Consider the following 18,208-nt stretch of genomic DNA (forward strand, 5'->3'; position numbering starts at 1 on the left):
TATTTAAATACAAAATTGAGTAGAAGGAAATAAGTCATCCTGCTTTACACCATCTGACAATCAGGAATTTATTCTGGTGTCTATTGTAAGCAGGGATCAAATTAAATGTTTTTCCAAATAATTAACACAGGGTCTTTTCCTTGGCACTGCTGACACTGGGGCCGTCCTGGGCCCTGTGGGGTGCTGAGCAGCATTCTTGTCCACACTCATTCAAAGCCAGAGCACCCCAGTTATGGCAACCACAGATATTCCCAGACTGCACCCAGTGAGTTGTGCTGGGTTAGAAATACTAGCCACAGGTAATTATTTTTGTTACTGGAGCCAAATGTACTTTCTTGCTAAGCAGACATCTTCAGGCTACTGTGCCAGTGGCACCCTTAAGGGTCCCCTGTCCTTCCACCTGCAAAGAGCCTCCCTTCAGGGCTGAGATGAGGCCACACTTGAGGACAGGAATGAGGGCAGCACTGGGAGGGGAAGGCAGGGTCCAGGTGATGGGCGGTCTGAGCACAGAGGCCCCTTGGACAGGAGTGGAGCAGAGGCTTGTCTGCTAGTTCAAATGGGGACAGAGTTGCACCCAACCAGAAGGGGTAACGTTTCTCTGCAAAATTCTGCTTCTGAATTTGTTTTCATGGCTTTCAAGCATGACCTGTTCCCCTCTGGTTTCACCTGGCTGCCGGACCATGTAGGGACTTCTGCCAGCCTGGGGTCCCTTCCTCTATACAGTTATATAGAAAATTATATTTCACAATTGCATCAGGTGTAAAGATGGCTATAAACCAGGATTCATGATTATAGTCATTAATAGATTATTCATTTTTGTCCATTGATTTTAAAAGAAGTTAGAGTTAATTATTAACATTTGGATCAGCTGATAAACGTCTCCCTGGGCCCTGGGCACCAGTTGTCCTGTGATGAACGGCTGCGGCCATCCTGCCAAAATGGTCTTGGCTGAACCTTCGCTTCTCATGGAGGCCTCCTCCTCCCCGCCCAGCTATGACATTCCTAGGAATTCCTGGATATCTTTGTTTTGAAGTCTGGGACTCTACCCTAGATCCTTCTCAGCCCCAGGTGACTCTGCCCCAGAGACACTGGGTGATGTCTGGGGACACCTGTGGTTGTCACACTGGGGGTGCTCCTGGCATCAAGTGGGTGGGGGCCAGATATGCTGCTCAGTGCCACAGTGCCCAGGACACCCCCCACAGACAGTGACTCGGCCCCTATCTCAGCAGTGCTGAGTGGAAGATGCTTAAGACCCTTGTCTGTACCAATAAACCCAGATCCTAAGGCTTGTGATTCTGTTTCCTGAACTAAAAGACTCGCATCGGGGTAACTGGGGAGCTTGCTGAAAGCTACAGTCACAGTGACATCTAAAGGAGTGATACAAGCAATACAAAAAGCCACCCAAGAAGGCAAGTCCCCTGGACCCACCCCAAGGGCTCCACAGGAGACGGGTCAACTCATTCGTGACAGACCCACATGTCCCACAATGGGAGAGGCCACTGCAGGCCAGAGAGCACATTTGAGAGCTGACTTAGCTTGAGAAATCGAGGAAGAGTGGGGAGACAGTCCTACACCGCAGCATGAGCAACTCCAAGTGACCCAGGGGTGTTAAATGTTACAACCCAACATGCATGTGGTTAAGGCAGGGTCCCCTTGGCACTGTTGACATCGGGGCCAGTCATTCTATGGGGGGCATGTCCTGGGCACTGTGGGGTGTTAAGCAGCATCTCTGGCCCCTACTCACTTGATGCCAGGGGTCACCCCCAGTTGTGACATTGACAGATGTCTCTAAACAATGTTCAGTGTCCCCTGGAGGCAAAATTGCCCCTTGAGACCCTCCTGCCTTGCTCCAATAATAGAAATGACTTCAGAAGAGCTGCTCAGACCCTCTGTCCAGTGCCCCATGTTTGCACTGGACAGGACATGGATGAGGAGCAGGGTGAGGAGACTGTAGAACAGCCCCAGTTTCTGGGGCTGGTGTATATTGGAGCTCTCAGCACAGAGGCTAAGAGCTCTGGTCACCCAGTACCAGGAAAGCACAGTTCTCAGCCCTTCTGCTTCACAGCCAAGAAATCAAGCAGAGGAACACTGGGCTATGTTCCTGGCACTGAAGCTGCATGGCTGTGCCTGACCCCAGGCTATTCCTGGCAGTGTGGGGGGTAGGAATTCAGCTGCACACAGAAGGATAGGACTCCTAAGCTTCTGCCCCCTGCCCCGAACCGCCCCCCCCACCATACACACCTCATATACACCCTGGACTAGAGAAGGCTCTCATCAGGGGTGACCCTGTGCCTAGGAACGTCTGTGATTATCACAATGCATAAGCTGTTGGCATCAAGTGGATAGGGGCAAGGGATGCTGTTCAACACTCCACAGTGTCCAGGTTGGCCCCTCACAGAGAGCGGCGGCCCGATGTCAGCAGTGTTGAAGGTGCAGACTCTGTGTTAATTATTTGGGGGAAAAAATGAGCCTGACTACTGCTCACAGTAGACACCAGAACAGACACCTGGTGGTCACACAGCGACCCCAGAGTCAGTGAGTTACCTCCCCTCTCAAGTCATGTATTCCACTGCAGGTCAGGGAAACACTGGCTGAGAAGAGGAAAGAAGCCAGAGACCCAAGGCAGGCAGGGGACAGGGCAGGGAGAGCCAGGCAGGCTGAGTGGCCCTAGGTTTCTAGTAGGCACAGGGGTGACCCCAAGGCTAAGAGGCCCTGTGCTCCCTACTGGTCTGCAACAACTCCCCTGCACGGACATCCTGCAGGCAGAACGCTATTTCCCAACCTTTTGCTGGTCAGCCCAGTTTAACACATGAGCTGATGAAGTAAACATGGACGTGCTCCAAGGACAGCCACTTGGCCTTGCAGCAGGAGGAGGACCCGAGAGGGTGCTCACAGGTGGAGGCAGCCTGGCCTGGGTGAGGGCTCTGTGGAGGGAGGGGCAGGGAGAGTCCTGGGGCCCGATGCCCACTGCCCTGCCAGAGCCCCCACCTCACGCCAGCACAACAGCAGAGCTGACGCAGCTGCCCTGTGCACAGAAGGCTTCCTGCGTGGGGCACTTCGGCAGGTTCCCAGGCCCTCCAACCAGAGGCCTCACCCTTGGTTTAATGCACTGCACTGATGTTCAGAATCTGCGTTATTTTTGAACCAGGGGCCCATGTTCTCATCTTGCACCAGGCCCTGAAGACTTCATAGTTGGTCCCTCAGCTGCAGATGAGAGAATTTCTGAGGCCTTCTGGTTCCAAGCCCCACGTGGATACCACTGCTCAAGATGGACAGGCTGGGAAGGCCAGAGCCAGGGGTATTTGCATTTCCAAGTAGAGAGCAACATGGAGCCACACCTGAGCTCAAGGCCTGCTTTAAACCCAAGTGTCCAGTATGAGCAGGAATTAGACCCAGTGTTTTTTCCAAATAATTAACACAGGGTCTCCTCCTCAGCACTGCTGACATTATGGTACTACATCGTTCCCTATGGGGGGCCATCCCGGGCAGTGTGGGGTGCTGAGCAGCATCCCTGACCCCACCCACTCGATGTCAGGAGCAACCCTCAGTCATGACAATCACAGATGCCCCCAGACATCACCCATGTTTCCTGGGGGCAGAATCACCCCTGAATTAGTGGTTTCGAGGGACTAGGGGGAGGGGAGTGGGAGTGACTGCTAATAGGGATGGGGTAACTTTATAGGGTGATGGAATGTTCTGGAATTCAAGCAATGGTTGTACAACTATGCAAATGTACGAAAGCCACTGAAATGTACACTTTAAAGGATGAATTGTATGGTGTGAATTATATCTCAATAGAGCTGTTACTTAAAAAGAATTTTTTTAACTTGAAGAATTAAGAAGAAAGAGCCAATTCTTAAACACAGCCTCCCACCTGTGGAGTACGAAGCCTGTTTTTCCATGTTCAGTTACTAAAGTGTTTGACCTCTTATAGGGACCATATTTCTGTTCTTACCGGGAAGCATTTGATACGTTCCTCCTGCGCCTTTAGTCTTTACTCGTTTCCCTGAGTCTCTTCAGTGTGGAAGGAGCCCTGAACCCTCCTCACGTAACCTGCTTTATCAGAGCAAAAAAAGACCATATATGCCTTTGCTGGCCCACTGCCCCTACCCTCTGCCCTAAGTTACCAGCAAGAGCGGGAAGTAGACCTCCCTCTAGGCTAGAGTGGGTTCATAGAAAACTGTTCTGGAAATGTCCAAGTGGTCACTAGTGAATCCCCCTCCTCCAAATTCCCTTTCTCCCTGGGCCATCAGCTGCCTGGACTCATCAGACTCAAAAAAAAATGAGGAGAATTCTGCACTGACATAGGAAATTATCTAATAAAAAGCTTTGCTTTTTAAAGGAGTTTCTTAAATTCAAACAAACAGGTTTTAGATTTTAAAAAGAAACAAAAAAGAGCCAACATGCCTGTGCTTTGGCTGCAGGCGCCATCCAGTTTCACGTCCATGTGCCAGGTTTCCTGCCCACTGCTCCCCTTCACCGTCCCCACCACAGGCACCATCATGGCCCTCACCCCATCGCCCACTACAGCCCAGAGCAGGGCCCACCCTCCAGGAAATCTGTCACTTCACAGGATGGCTCAGGCCAGGAGATCAACATTATACAAAAGACGGGGAAAAGTCAAAACTGTTCCCCACTGAAGCAAATTAGAAAGATCTCAGGCAAGAATGTACCATTTTAAAGTAGTTAAAGGCAGAGATTTCAAGGAACCATCTGGCTGCGGGTGGGCTTCTAGGGGCACGGCACCAGCCTCCCTGGGGAGCTCTAGGGATGCCTCTGTGCTATCAGCACCCTTGGCTGCACAGTTGGTCTCATGCCCAGAACTGGCTCATGGGGTGAAAATGCTGGCTCCACTCAAGGCTCTCCTGTAACCTTAGGTAACCTCCTCTAGCCTGAGCTTCCACTTTCATTTATAAAAGAGGTAAAGGCTCCCTCACAGCAGTGACCTTTCTGAAGGGCAGAGAGCACATCTCAGCTAAAGGACTTGCCCTGGGCTTACACAAACGGGGGCCCCCATCCATGGTGCTTTTTATTCGCTGCAGAGACTCCTCCAGTGTGACCTAGCCTCCCTCCTTCCTGCTCACCCTTCTGGGGCTTACTGAGGACTGCGTTCAACCTACCTCCCCTGTGGTGGGTTAAATAGTATCCCCTCAAATTCATATCCACCAAGAACCTCAGAACGTTTCCCCCAAATTTCCTATGTTGGACTCTTGACCCTCAGCACTTCAGAATGTGACTATACCTAGAGATGTGGTCTTTAAGAGGTGATTACTGAAAAATGAGGTCATTAGTGTAGGACTTAACCCAACATGACTGGTGTCCTTTTAAGTAGGACACAGGCATGCACAGAGGGAAGATGCGAGGACACGGAGAAGGTTGTCTGCACGCCAAGGAGAGGCCTCAGGAAGAACCAGCCCTGATGACACCTTCATCTCAAAATTCCGCCCTCCAGCACTGGAGTAAATTAATCTCTGTTGCTTAGCAGCCCCCCTCCCCACATCTGTGTGCTTTGTTATGGCAGCCCTAGCAGACTAACACCATGCATGCCCTTATTTGGAATGTCATTTTCCCTTTATACCATGGCATATTTATTTACACAAAAGTATTTTTTCCTTCCTGGAGGTGCGTGGTCCCAAGTGAGGGTGGATGAGGGAGAAGCCACCTCATGGCCCAGGTCCCCAATTCTGTGGCTCAGACTGGGTTCTCCTGTGTCCTGGGGGGGCAGGCAGGTGACCCACAGGCTGGGCTCAAGGTATCAAATCAGAACCAAAAGGTGTTTCATTCCCCAAGGAATTGAAAGCAGGGTCTCAAAGAGATATTGTACACCTATGTTCACAGCAGTAATATTCACAATGGCTGAAAGGTGGAAACAACACAGGTGTCCATCAATAGATGATGGATAAACACAATGTGGTCCATCCACACACTGGAATATGTGGTATTATTCAGCCTTAAAAAAGAACATTCTAACACCTGCTACAAGGTGGATATACCTTGAGGACATTATGCTCAGTGAAATAAGCCAAATACATAAGGACAAATACTGTGATTTTACTCATAGGAGGTCCCTGGAGTCAAATACACAGACAGAGAGTAAATGGTGGTAGCCAGGGGCTGGGGGTGGGGAGTTAGTGTTTAATGGGCACAGTGTTTCAGTTTGCAAAAATGAGAAAGTTCTAGAAATGGATGGTGGGGTTGGCTGCACAATAATGTGAATATACTTAATGCCACTCAGCTGTGTACTGAAAAATGGTTAAGATGGCAAATTTTACGTTAAGCATATTTTACCACAATAGAGAAAAAAAGAAAAGATACTCCAAATGCTCCTTGCTTTTGTGTGTGGAATAAATGCAGCCTGTGAGCAAACACAGTAGCCCTGGTGGCCTCACAATACAGGGACCACCCCCAGCCGGCACCTCTGCCCAGCTTCCCCCAGGAGGCAGCTGACCAAGTCTGAGTCTTCTGGGAAGGGAACAGATTGGCCACCCTTTCCTGATAATTCCCAGGGAGGGGAGGGCAGATGGGAAGCAAGGAACCCTGCCCCCAGGCCCTCCGTCCCCTGGGTGTTTACTGAGCTTGCAGAGGTCCACACCGCAGGCCGGGCTGTTCCTGCCCGGGAACAGGAAAACAAGGTCAGCTCGGGACACAGAGCCACTGCCTGCTGCCGTCCTTCCTGGTGGACTCCTGCCGATCGCTCCCAGGGGGATGGGCTCTGGGCCAGGGATACGTTCTGTCCCCACGATTCAGCTGCTTCTTCCTTACCCTCGGTCAAGGGCAAGAATGCTGGGACCAGGAACAGGGGTCCAGGTCTCACCACCAACCTGTTGAGGGTCCTGGGGTCATTCACCGATTCCCAGCATTTCCACAGATGCCAGGGAAGTCGGATGACCTCTGGTGTATTCAGGATGGTTTTCATCTCAATTTTACCAAATGGAAACAGGGCAGGAGGAGGTACCTGCCTGAGCAGGGGTCTCGGAGCTGGAAGATACTGTGGTGGGTGCTACTTCCTGGGCCTGGCTCCAGTGCCCATACGCACCCCCAAACCAGCATGGCCAGTGGCCTTGTGAAAACAGCCCTGAGGCCTGCTAAGACCTGGGCCCACCCACTCCTTCATGGTGCCTCAGTTGCCTAATCTGTAACACAAGGTTGATCAGTTGTTGCCAGTGGCAGGGCTGGAACCCTCCGTAGTCCCCTCCCGCCCTTTGAATAAAGCATAATCTCTGCCTGTGGGCTCCTTGCTCCCTCAGCCTCCCTTGTCTGCAAGGTCCTGGAACCAGCCTCTGCTCCTCTGTCACCTGGAAGGTCCACCTACCCTTGTCAACTCCAGGGCATGTCAACATCAGCTCAGCCAGCCTCCTCCAGGAAGACCTCCCTGAGGCCCTGGACAGAGCCCCCCCAGGTGAGCACCTGCTCTAACTCAGGCAGCGTTGTCACCATCAGTTCACTTGGCCAAGGGGGCACTAGGTGATATCTGGGAACATCTGTGATTGTCATACTGTGGGTGCTCCCAGCCTCAAGAAGGTGGGGGCCAGGGATGCTGCTCAATACCCCACAGTGCCCAGGAAGGCCCCACACAGAGAGTGACCCAGCCCCAGTTGGAAGCAAGAGATCTGGTAATGGTATGTCGGGAGCACCAGCAGGCATGGCCCCAACCATGAGTCCTGGTACCCCCTCTCTTCCTGCCAACCCTGGGTGCCCTTTCTCATACCTGCAGTCTGGGTGCCAGAAACCCCCATTGGCCTGGCTGGCTGTCCTTCCTGCTGTCCTAGCTTTGCCAGTCTCTCAGATGAGAGGGAGTTGGCATCTCATCCAAGCAGGGCTCTGAGTCAGCCGGATATTAGTCAGGGCACCAGGCAATAGGGTGTCGAATTCCAGGAGGCTCATGAGCTCAGATCTCAGCTCCTCCATGACTCAGCCAGGATGTACCATGTGATCATCACTCCTTTTGGTGTATGATGATTACATCCTTGAGGTTCCATTCACTGTCCCCAGTGTGAAACTGGTCCCGGTCATAGGCTCATCTCTTTGTTCCAAAGATCAGGTGAGGATTTGTTCCTTCTCTCACTCACTCACCAAACACCCAGCAAGAGGTTGGATGAGATCCCTGGCCTTAAGGAACCAGATTCCTGGTCTGGGCGTGGTGACAGTCAGCTAATTATAATATCACAAAACAGTTACCGTGTGGCCCTGTGAAAGTTACTTAGCATCTCTCTGCTGCTATTTTCTTATCTGGAAAACAGAGATAATTAGCTCTAATTTGCAGGGTTGTGTTAAGTTTTAGAATGAGTTGTCTGAAGGCAACACAGTAGGTGTATCAGTCAGCTACTGCTGTGTAACAAGTTGCCATAACCTTATCAGTTTAAAACAACACCCATCTGTCACATCACAGTTTGTATGTTAGGAATTGGAGCACAACTTAACTGGGTCCTCTACTCGGGGTCTCGGAAGCTTGCAATCGAGGCACCGGCCAGGCTGAGTTCTCATCTAGAACTTAGGGTCGCTTCTAAGCTCATTCAACTGGTTGGCAGAATTCATTTGCCTGCAAGCTATAGGACTGGGATCCCCATTTTCTTGCTGGCTGTGTGTGTGTGTGTGGGGGGGAATCATTCTCAGCTCCCAGAGGCCACATGGTTTCCTCCACAGGCAGTTCACATGTGTCTGCTTTCTTCAAGACGAGTTAGAGAGGCTCTCCCATTGCTTCTGGTGTCTTTTTATTGCGGTTAAAAAAAAAGACACATAACATAAAACAACATTAACCTATTTTATGTGTACAGTTCAGTAGTGTTAAGTATAATGCACACACACAGCCCCTGCACCAATTTCCTGGTCTCATGCTATAGTTACATTAGATGCCACCACAGGAGGAAGCTGGGAAGGGTGCTCTAGACCCTCTGAATAATTTTTGCGATTTCCTTTGTAATTATTTCAAAATAAAGGTTTTAAAATGTATATTAGGTGAAGCCATTGGTATATTTAGATGTAAATGGGCCAAACAATGTTGACCATTCTCCAAACACCTCTTTGATCCCCCAACCCTGACACTCCCCCAAGAGTCCTGGCAATATATCCTACTGGAAGGGGCAGAGGTCCAAGAGGAGGGCAGAGATGCCCCCTGATCGGCCTTTGTAGAGGCTCAGCAGCTAGCTTTATTTCCCTGCCTATGACTATGCCCCCCTCTTCCTCTGTGTGGCCAGCAGGCTCCTGAGAGCCCCCGAATCCCCATAGATGAACCCTCAAGTGTGGATAGAACCTGTGAATGTGATAGGACACTCCTGATTAGGTTATTTTGTACAGAAGAAGGGATTTGGAGGATGTAATTAAAGTCCCAAATCAGTTGACCTTGAGTGAATCAAAAAGGGAATCTGCCTGGGTAGGCCTTGCCTAAGCAGGTGAGCCCTTCCTGAAGTGAGAGACTGGAAGTGTGAGGGGGTCTATGAAGCAGCCAATGTGGCTAGGACAGGACCTGAGAACCATCTCTAGGGGTTGAGTCATGTCATTCCTAGCTGGCAGCTGGCAGGACGACTGAAAGGACCTGGATCCTGCTGACAACCTGAGAGAACCTGGAAGTGGGTCCTTTCCCAGCTGAGCCTCAGATGGGAGCTGAGCAGAGATCCAGCCATGCCGTGTCCACACTTCTGACCTATAGAAACGGGAGCGAATGGACAGGTGTGGTTTAAGGTGTTATGCAGCAACGGCTAGTGAATACACTGTGTGTGTGATGGCAGAGCAGAGCCCCTGGGGTTTTACAATCATTCTCATATTTAAGGGGTGCTTCCACTGCTCAGGAAATTCCAAGCATTTTGGGGAGCTGTGAGCCAGGAACCATGAAAACCAAAATATGTATTTATTATTAATCACACTATCATACCTCCCAAAGGCCCCACCTCCAATGACCATCACAATGAGGGTTAGGTTTTAACATCTGAATTGGAAGATACCAATGGCAATCAGAGACAGTTAGAGACAACTGGTGATTCAGTCTATGGCAGTGAGAGACAAGCTCCTCACACACCAGCTCCTTGTGGGTCCTGCATTTGGTGCACCTATTCAGGTCTCCACCGGGCTGATGGTGGCTCAGAGCCCCTCCCCCCAGTGCCCAGCTCCTGAGTACATACAGCCCAGCTGGGCCCTCTCCAGGCACGCAGGTGTTTGCTGACTAAAAGAACAAAGTGGGAGGGAAGGCAAATAAGGAGCCAAAGCCGACACCCTCAGTGCCCACCAGCTCAGATGGAACCAGGGTGGCACATTACGGGGCTGGGAATGGTCTTGGGAGGATGTGGGGACCCCTTCTGCCCACCCCAAATGAGCCCTTCTCTGGCCTCATCACGGCTCCCCCGTCTGCACCACCTGCTTGTCATATGTGATTGTCATCCCTGTGTGTTTTGAGTCCAATGACTCTCTGATGACTGCATAGATGCATCATCCCCTGTCCTGAGGCTGACTGTTCAAGTGGTTGCCTAGCAACAAGAGCACCTGCCTGCAGATGCTGCGGGTCTGCATGCCTTTGCTGCCAGTGGGCTGTTCCAGTTCTGGTTGCCCCACTGGTAGATTACCCTCTTAGGTGATCTTGGACATGAACTTCTCTGGGCCTCGATTTTCAAAGCAGTAAAAGCAGGAAGCACTAACCAACCTGTGTAAAGACTAGCTGAGAGAGCTTAGTCTGTAGGGTCCAAAAGAGTGTGGCTTGGGTAAAAACCAGTGATAATACAAAGCAGAGAATGAAGAGAGCGGTCTTGAGTCACCCTAGAAGGCAAGATTCTCATGGAGTAGGGCTCCCTCCTAGGCATTGCTGACAGTGGGGCCAGGCCACCCCCTGGGGTGCGGCCATTCTGGACACTGTGGGGGTGCTGAGTCACATCCCTGGCCCTACCTACTCGATGCCAGGTGTATCCCCCAATTGGGACAACTACAGATATCTCAGACATGGTCTGGAATCCCCTAGGGGCAAAGTCACCACTAGGTGAGACCCTGCTATAGGGGGGGTCAAGCTCATGTCGGGGCAGGGCTGCCCGGGAAAGCATCATGTGGCTTGGTTTCCAGAATCAGAGGCCAAAGGCTGCAGGGAGAGGGTCTGGGGCCCTGTGGGCTGCACCAAGAGTCGGTAATTACATATATATTGTACACGTTTTCCATTGGGAAGGTGGCAGCAGCAGCCCACCACCTTCCATGGGCAGAACATTACAAATTTTGACCATATCTTACAGTCCTTTTAGGAGAACAATGTGTCCATGGAAATAACTGATAATAATGTGCATTTCAACACACCCAGGACAGACCAAAAGCAGTCAACAGCCAGGGGAAAGAGGAGCACCCTGATTTGCATGCCAGGGCTGGAGTCTGCTCCCCACACAAGGGACCCTCTCTGAAGATAAAAACGCTGACAAGGCATTCAGTAGCAATGTTCAGAAACTCCCAGAGAACAGGAGCTATAAGGAAAGCGTGCTCTGCTGCTGGGCAGTCAGGAAGTTATTTTGTGCTCTATGCAGTGAGTAAGACAACTGCAGAAATGCTTGCCCTTGTCCAGGGTCCCCTCCGGCACTGCTGGCACTGGGGCTGGGTAATCTCCATGGGGGCCCATGCTGGGTACTGCGGGACACAGAGCGGCATCCCCAGCTTCACTCAACTGATGCCAGGAGCACCCCCATTCTTGACAACCACAGATGTTTCCAGACATTACCTAGTGTCCCCTAGGGGTAGGGTCACTCTCAGTTAAGAATCACTGATTTAAACCAATGCATGCAAAATATAATCATTTCCACTCGCGACCCATTTCAGGTGCTCAGCAGCTTGCTGTGGCTAGTGGCTACCATTTTGGAAATTGCAGCTCTAGGCACTGTGTTCAGCTCAAACAAGATGTTACCTCCCGAGCTGAATCGCCAGTACACTCAGTGGACTGGGGGGTCCTTGCGAAACCCCTGGCACCACACAGCTGCTATAATGAAGGGGCTCTTGCTTGCTGTTCCATGAGGCAGGAATCGGCTGGCTGTGCTCCCAGCCCCCCCAAAACTCCTAAGACAACAGCAAGTTCCATCCAGTGGAAACTTAACCACATCCAGAGTATGAGAGGAACCAGTAAGACAGGGGTCTTACTGTATGATCCTGCCCCAGGGATACTGAGCCATGTTTAAGGACCCCCACCGGTGGGTCCACAATTCTTGCTAGAATGTCAGCTCCAGAAGGCAGGGATCTTTGGTTGTCTGTTTCCCCAGATGCTGGCCCATGCATTTGGAGATCCTTGCTGAGCGAATGAATAAAAGTCTCTGGGAGGGTCACCATGTACCCAGCCAGGCCAAGCAGTAAGTACCCAGGTAACTGTACTCAAAGGTATAACATGCACCCAAAGGCAGATTCCACGCCCAAGAGGCTCAAGAGGGCTTCAAGGGTTGGTATCATTTAAGTGAGTGCCAAAGAAGGGGCTGCATGGGGCTGGCCTGCAGAGGCCCCACGTGGCCAGAGCTTCAGTCTCAGGGGGTGGGAAAGCAGCAGCCAGGCTGCCACCCCCAACCCTGCCTCTTTCACTTCCCTGGTATAGCCTCTGCTCCAGTCATTGGTCCATGCCCACATACAGAGTGGGTTTGGGGGGTACAGGTGCTCCAAGCCCCACTGGTCACGGAGCTCATGTTTTCTGCCTTTCCTCTACACCCAACAGATGGGAGGCTCTGTGTCTGTGAGGCAGGGGGCCCCTGGGACAGGGTGACTATGGGACTCTCGGTGCTGAATCAGAATGTCTTGGAGAACAGGAACGGATGGTTACAGGAATCTAAGAGGGGCAAGAGGTTGACTGAAGATGACTAGGTACCAACCTACACCCACCTGAATGTCCACCCCCACCTGGCTCAAAGGCCAGTCTGATTCCATGGGCCTCTTCTGCCCTCTAGTGGCTGCCAGAGGGAACCGCAGCCCTCTGGCAAATGTTGCCCAGCCTCAGACACCCTGAAGCAAACCTCACCACCCACTAGCATCTGCAGAAATTCAGAGAAGCAGATCACAGCACTGGTTCTGCCTTCAGGAGGGGTAGCAGTGACCCTCACTCAATGACACACCAGCTCTCCAGAGAGGTGGCTGCTCAGTAGTAGGAGATCCTGGTCAGAGTCCTGCATGTCTTGGACTTTTAATCTGGTCCTCTGCCTGACAAAGACCCTTAATCTGGACCCTCTGACCCTGGTGCTATGGGGAACTGAATGTGAAGATGCCTGTGGATGGCTAACAGCACCTAGCAAACACAATGTGCTCAACAAGTGAATATTAAATTTTTTAAAATGATAGGTTTGGCATTGCCCATTTCAAGGAGCTCCCTTTGTAAGCCCTGCAAGACCTGCCTGTGTTATATCAGCTCGGCAAATAATTCTGTCTCCTTCCAACAGGGTTCCCCTTGGCTGACATCAGGTGGTCGGTCACTCTCTGTCGGGCTGTTCTGGGCACCATGGGGTGCTGAGCAGCATTCCCGGCTCCCATCCACTAGATGCCAGGAGCGCCCCCAGTCATGACAAACAAAGATGTCCCCAGACATAGCCTAGTGTCCCCTGGGGGGAAGAATCCATCTCCAGTTGTATGTAAAGGGATCAAAGCCAAAGAAAATAAGTTTGGAATTTCCAGCTACTCTGATATCCCATTCACGCATTAGAGTGAAACTCAAGCACCATGCTGAGCTCAGACTGCAGGAACGTTGTCTTCAGATGACGTTCCCAAAGCTTCTTCCCTAGAAAACTTCTTGGTAGCACATATGAAAATGTAATTAGCAGCCGTTTTTCCCCTGTGGTGATGACACAGATTTGGGTCTGTAATAAAGACGAATGAGTCCCTTAGCCCTGAGAGCCAGACTGCACAGCACTCACCCTTCAGTACTGCTGACATCAGGGTCTGTCTGCTCTCGGTGGGGGACTCTTTTGGGCACTGTGAGGTGTTGAGCAGCATCCCTGGCCCCTGCCGACTCAATACCAGGAGCACCCCCAGTTGTGACAACCACAGATGTCCCCAGACATCACCACATTCCCCAGGGGCAGGATCGGCCCAGTGAGACCCACTAGCATAGTTGAATTCTGAACGGCTCAAGGATTTAAGTGCAAAATATGCAATCAGGACACAATGCAGGTGAATTGTTATAATCTTGAAATTGAAGAATATCTCCCAAACACAAAGAACACTCATGTCCGGGAAAAGTTTACAGTTCCCTAGAGCAGAACCACCGCCAGCCAAGTGGGAAGTCACACTCAGAAAAACAGCTGCATGCGTGATGGACACCAGACAGCATCCGACAAATATGTGGAACCGCTCATGCAAATCTGTGAGAGAGAGAAACCCCCAACGCAAACACAGCCAGGCCACCAGCGGAAGCTCCTGAAGATAAATGCTGAATTCATGAACAATGCAGGAGACCCAGACACAGCAGCCACACAAGTGCCCCGGCGGGTCAGATTGGGAAAGATGTGAAAATTACAGTTAGAATATTAGGAAGAGGGGCCCTGGGAATAAAAAACAGTGCATTTCTGGAGATCCTTGTGGCTGAAAAGTCAAAAATGTAAATGAAAACATCCTGATTTAAACACACACAGATAAACACACACCCTGCAACCCTACTTAAACAAGTTACGTGGGCACTGGGGCTCCAACCTCAGCTTTTTGGTCTCTGGTCTCAGGGACAACCTCTCTCTCTAGCTTAGCTAAAATATATACACATATATTAGCTTTACCTAAGTGCATTTTACCTTCTGCAAAATTCACTAGTTTGAAGTACATAACTCAAAAGACTTTCTAGTGTGTTCACTGTCCCCGTCACGCAGTGTTGGCCCTTTACCCCATCAGACTCCTGGTGCTCATTCACAGTAATCCCCTTCCCATCCCAGCTCCTGGCAACCACTACAGGTTTGCTTCTTCTAGAAACTTCATCTAAACAGAATCATATAATGTGATGCCTTTGGGGTCTGCCTTCTTTCCTAACATTTTTTCTTTTATACAAATACACACACTGAATAGGAACAGCCAACATTATGAAGACATCAGAACTCCCTCAAGTTTATCCATAAACACAACCCTAATAAAATTCCATCAGAATTGTTAGAACCCCTAAGTTTATTCTAAAGATCGCATAAAAGAAAACTCCACGAGTATAGCAAAAACATTTATGAAAAAAACGAGCAAGGTGTCGGGGCTCCCTGCTGGGCAGGAGACACACCAGAGAATTATAGTAAATACGACCAGCAGGCAGTAGCACAGAGCACATAGCAATCTCTAACCATTTTCACATTATTTTCTCTTCCCACATCATAAAAGCTACTCACAATCTTTTGGGGGAATGACAGCAGAGACAAACAGAAAGGAGCTAACAGAGCAGAACCTGAGCCTTAGCTCTGTCCTAACTTGTTAAAAAAGAACTTTCTTGAAACCACTGTGACATTTCCCAGTCTGCCAGGTGGGAGATGGGTTTCTGTTCCTGGCAATAGTTAAGCTGAAAGCAGACTAGCACAGTCACACACTCTCTGCCCTGACCCCCTCCTGGGGCTCCCTGGTGACCAGAATCCAAGAACAGAAGATGCCCCCTGTTGCTCCCGTGTACTCTTGGTGGAAAAGACAAACCCTCAGAGAAGATTCTGGCATGCACAACGAGGACACACGCCTCAACAGCAAACCAACCTCTTAACTCTCATCCTGGCTCGGAAAGGCCACCCCAACGCCTGCGTGCACTGTGAACATGGAGAATAGGAAAACATCCTACACTGACCTGTGCACAAGGCCTGGTATCTTCAGCGCCAAGGTTCCAGGAACCAAACGTCTGCTCCCTGGAAGAAAACCGTAAGACTTTAGTTGGGCATCATGTGGTCAGGAATTTGGGTATCACTGTGGGCATCGGCATGAAGAGTCACGAGCTCACAATTAGACAACAGCAAACATAATTTGGGGAGTTCTGCCTTTTGATTACTCTGACAGACACTGGAGACAGCACAAATAGGGTGCTTCACAGTGCAGAGGATAGATTTAAGAAGGCAATTAGAGATTTATGCCATTATCCCTGATAAATTTCCATGTTTCAAAACAATTAAATGAGAGGACTAGATCTCTCCATGACCTTTTAGAATTTATAAAAGACATTCACCTGCATCATTTGAACTTCATGACCCCCTGAGAGGAAGAATAGACTGAGTCAACCCCTGCCCCAGGGCACCCAGGTTTGCCTAAAGGCGTTGTGAGAACTAAATGCATTGTGGGGTCCTGGACCAGGTCCCAGGGCAGAGGGAGAGGAAACTAATGTAACCCGAAAAAAGAGTGGAGCTGAGTTCACATAAATGTATCCATATCTGTCTCCTGGTTGTCACAAATGTACCATGACTATGAAAGATATGACCACTGGAAAACCGGGTGATGGGTAGACAGGAACTCACTGTACTATCTTTGAAACTCTTCAAAAAATCTAAAACTATTTTAAAGTAAAACAGTCTATTTAACAAAATAATTCAATGAAAAATATTTTTTTTTGGCTTAAAACAACAAGATTTATTTCTTAGTTATACTCTACATTCATGATAGATTGGCTAGTGCTCAACTTTTCTTTTTTCTTTTTAAATTTTATTTTTTGGTTTTTCAATTACAGTTGTCCCATTTTTTCCCCCTTTGATTCAATGAAAAATTTTAAGTCCTGGTTCCTTTCCCTGGGTTCAGGCTAAACGCCAGAATGGAGAACTGAAATCCCCACTGTCATCTGCAGGTGGCGCCTCTGCCCCAAGAATGCCCTAAGCCCTTTGGGATCCTGGAGCTGCTAGAACCTAACCCAGCAGGATCTGCTTTTCCAGGCCACCATCCAGGCCACCACTTAGGACAGGAACTGCTGGGGCATTGAGGCAAGAGGCACCTGGGGACTGTCTGGCCAAGCAGCAATGGCCAGAAGGGATGAGAGATGAAAGGGCTGGAGCAACATGTCCATTTACCTGGAGGCCAAGACTTGCCCCAACCTTGCAGGAATCATTTATGCAAATAATCCTTCAACTTTTAATTTACTTATTTATATATTTTAAATAAAGATTTTATTTACTTAAAATTTTATTTACTTATTTTTAGAGAGAAGGGAAGGGAAGGCGAAAGAGGAGAGAAACATCCATGTGTGTTTGCCTCTCGCACCCCCACAACTGGGGACCTGGCCCACGACCCAGGCATGTGCCCTGACTGGGAATCAAACCAGCAACCCTATGGTTCACAGGACAGCGCTCAATCCACTCAGCGACACCAGCCAGGGCAACTTTTTATTTTTGAATCTGCAAGAAACTACAAAACTAGCAAAGAGGGTCCCAGGCACCCTTCACCCAGTTCCTCAGATTGCAGCTCCTTAAACAATTAAGAGACATTATCAAAACCAGGAACCTGACTAATAAACCAGGCACCATTTTTTTTAGACAGTCTTATTGAGACATAATTTTCATGCCACACAACTCACCCATTTGAAGTGCGACCATCACCAAATTAAATTTTAGGATACTTTCATCACCCTTAAAGGATACCCTGTCCCATCAGCAGTCACTCCCCAGCCCCTGCAACTACTAACCCACTCACTGTCTCTGAGGATTTACCTGTTCTGGACATGTCACATAAATGGAATCACATACTGTGTGGCCTTTTGTGTCTGGCTTCTCTCACTGAGCATTTTGAGTTCAAGGTCTATTCACACAGTCAAAAGTGTCACTGCCTCACTCCTTTTCATGGCCGAGTAATATTCCACTGTATGGATGGATACATTGTTTATCCATCATCCATTGATGGACATTTGGGCTGTTTCCACCTTTTTGCTGTTGTGAATTGTGCTGCTGTGAACATGGGTGTCTTGTGAATCATTTAAAAAGGGCTTTTCACTCTCTGCCCTCACATCTACTGACTGCAAATCTTCCCATTCCCAGCCCTTTTAACACCAGCCTCCGGCTGCTGTCCTTGAGCCCTTAGACTTGGAATTGAGCAGTGAGGTAACCTCCACCCCTGCTGCCCTCAGCCCAGACCAGCTTGGGCCAAGGTAGGGAGCAGCCTAGACAAAACACATCCCTGCAGCTCCATCCCTGGGGCCAAGAGATGGCAGACTGCGAGCTCCACCAGCTGGCACCAGGCTGTCCCCATGACCTTCACAGACTTGCTCACCCAGACATAATGCTGGACTTTCACTTCCCAATTAGAATGAATCCCAAGCTCCCCAGGAGAAGCAGCAGTGAAAAGAGGAGGTGGGACCTCTCCACAG

At 49.8% G+C, this 18,208-nt stretch overlaps 1 protein-coding gene across 2 annotated transcripts in view; it reads right to left on the reverse strand.

Moving 5' to 3' along the window:
- Positions 1–18,208, reverse strand: part of GNG7 (G protein subunit gamma 7) — a 117,528-nt gene that overhangs the window by 60,078 nt on the left and 39,242 nt on the right. For both annotated transcript variants that reach the window (XM_090289235.1, XM_090289234.1), the window contains exon 2: positions 15,719–15,776. The gene's annotated coding sequence lies outside the window, so the exon portion shown is untranslated. The remainder of the gene's footprint in view (positions 1–15,718; positions 15,777–18,208) is intronic.

The sequence above is a fragment of the Furipterus horrens genome, unplaced genomic scaffold, assembly GCF_987537825.1.
Source record: "Furipterus horrens unplaced genomic scaffold, mFurHor1.1.pri manual_scaffold_10, whole genome shotgun sequence".
NCBI lineage: Eukaryota > Metazoa > Chordata > Mammalia > Chiroptera > Furipteridae > Furipterus > Furipterus horrens.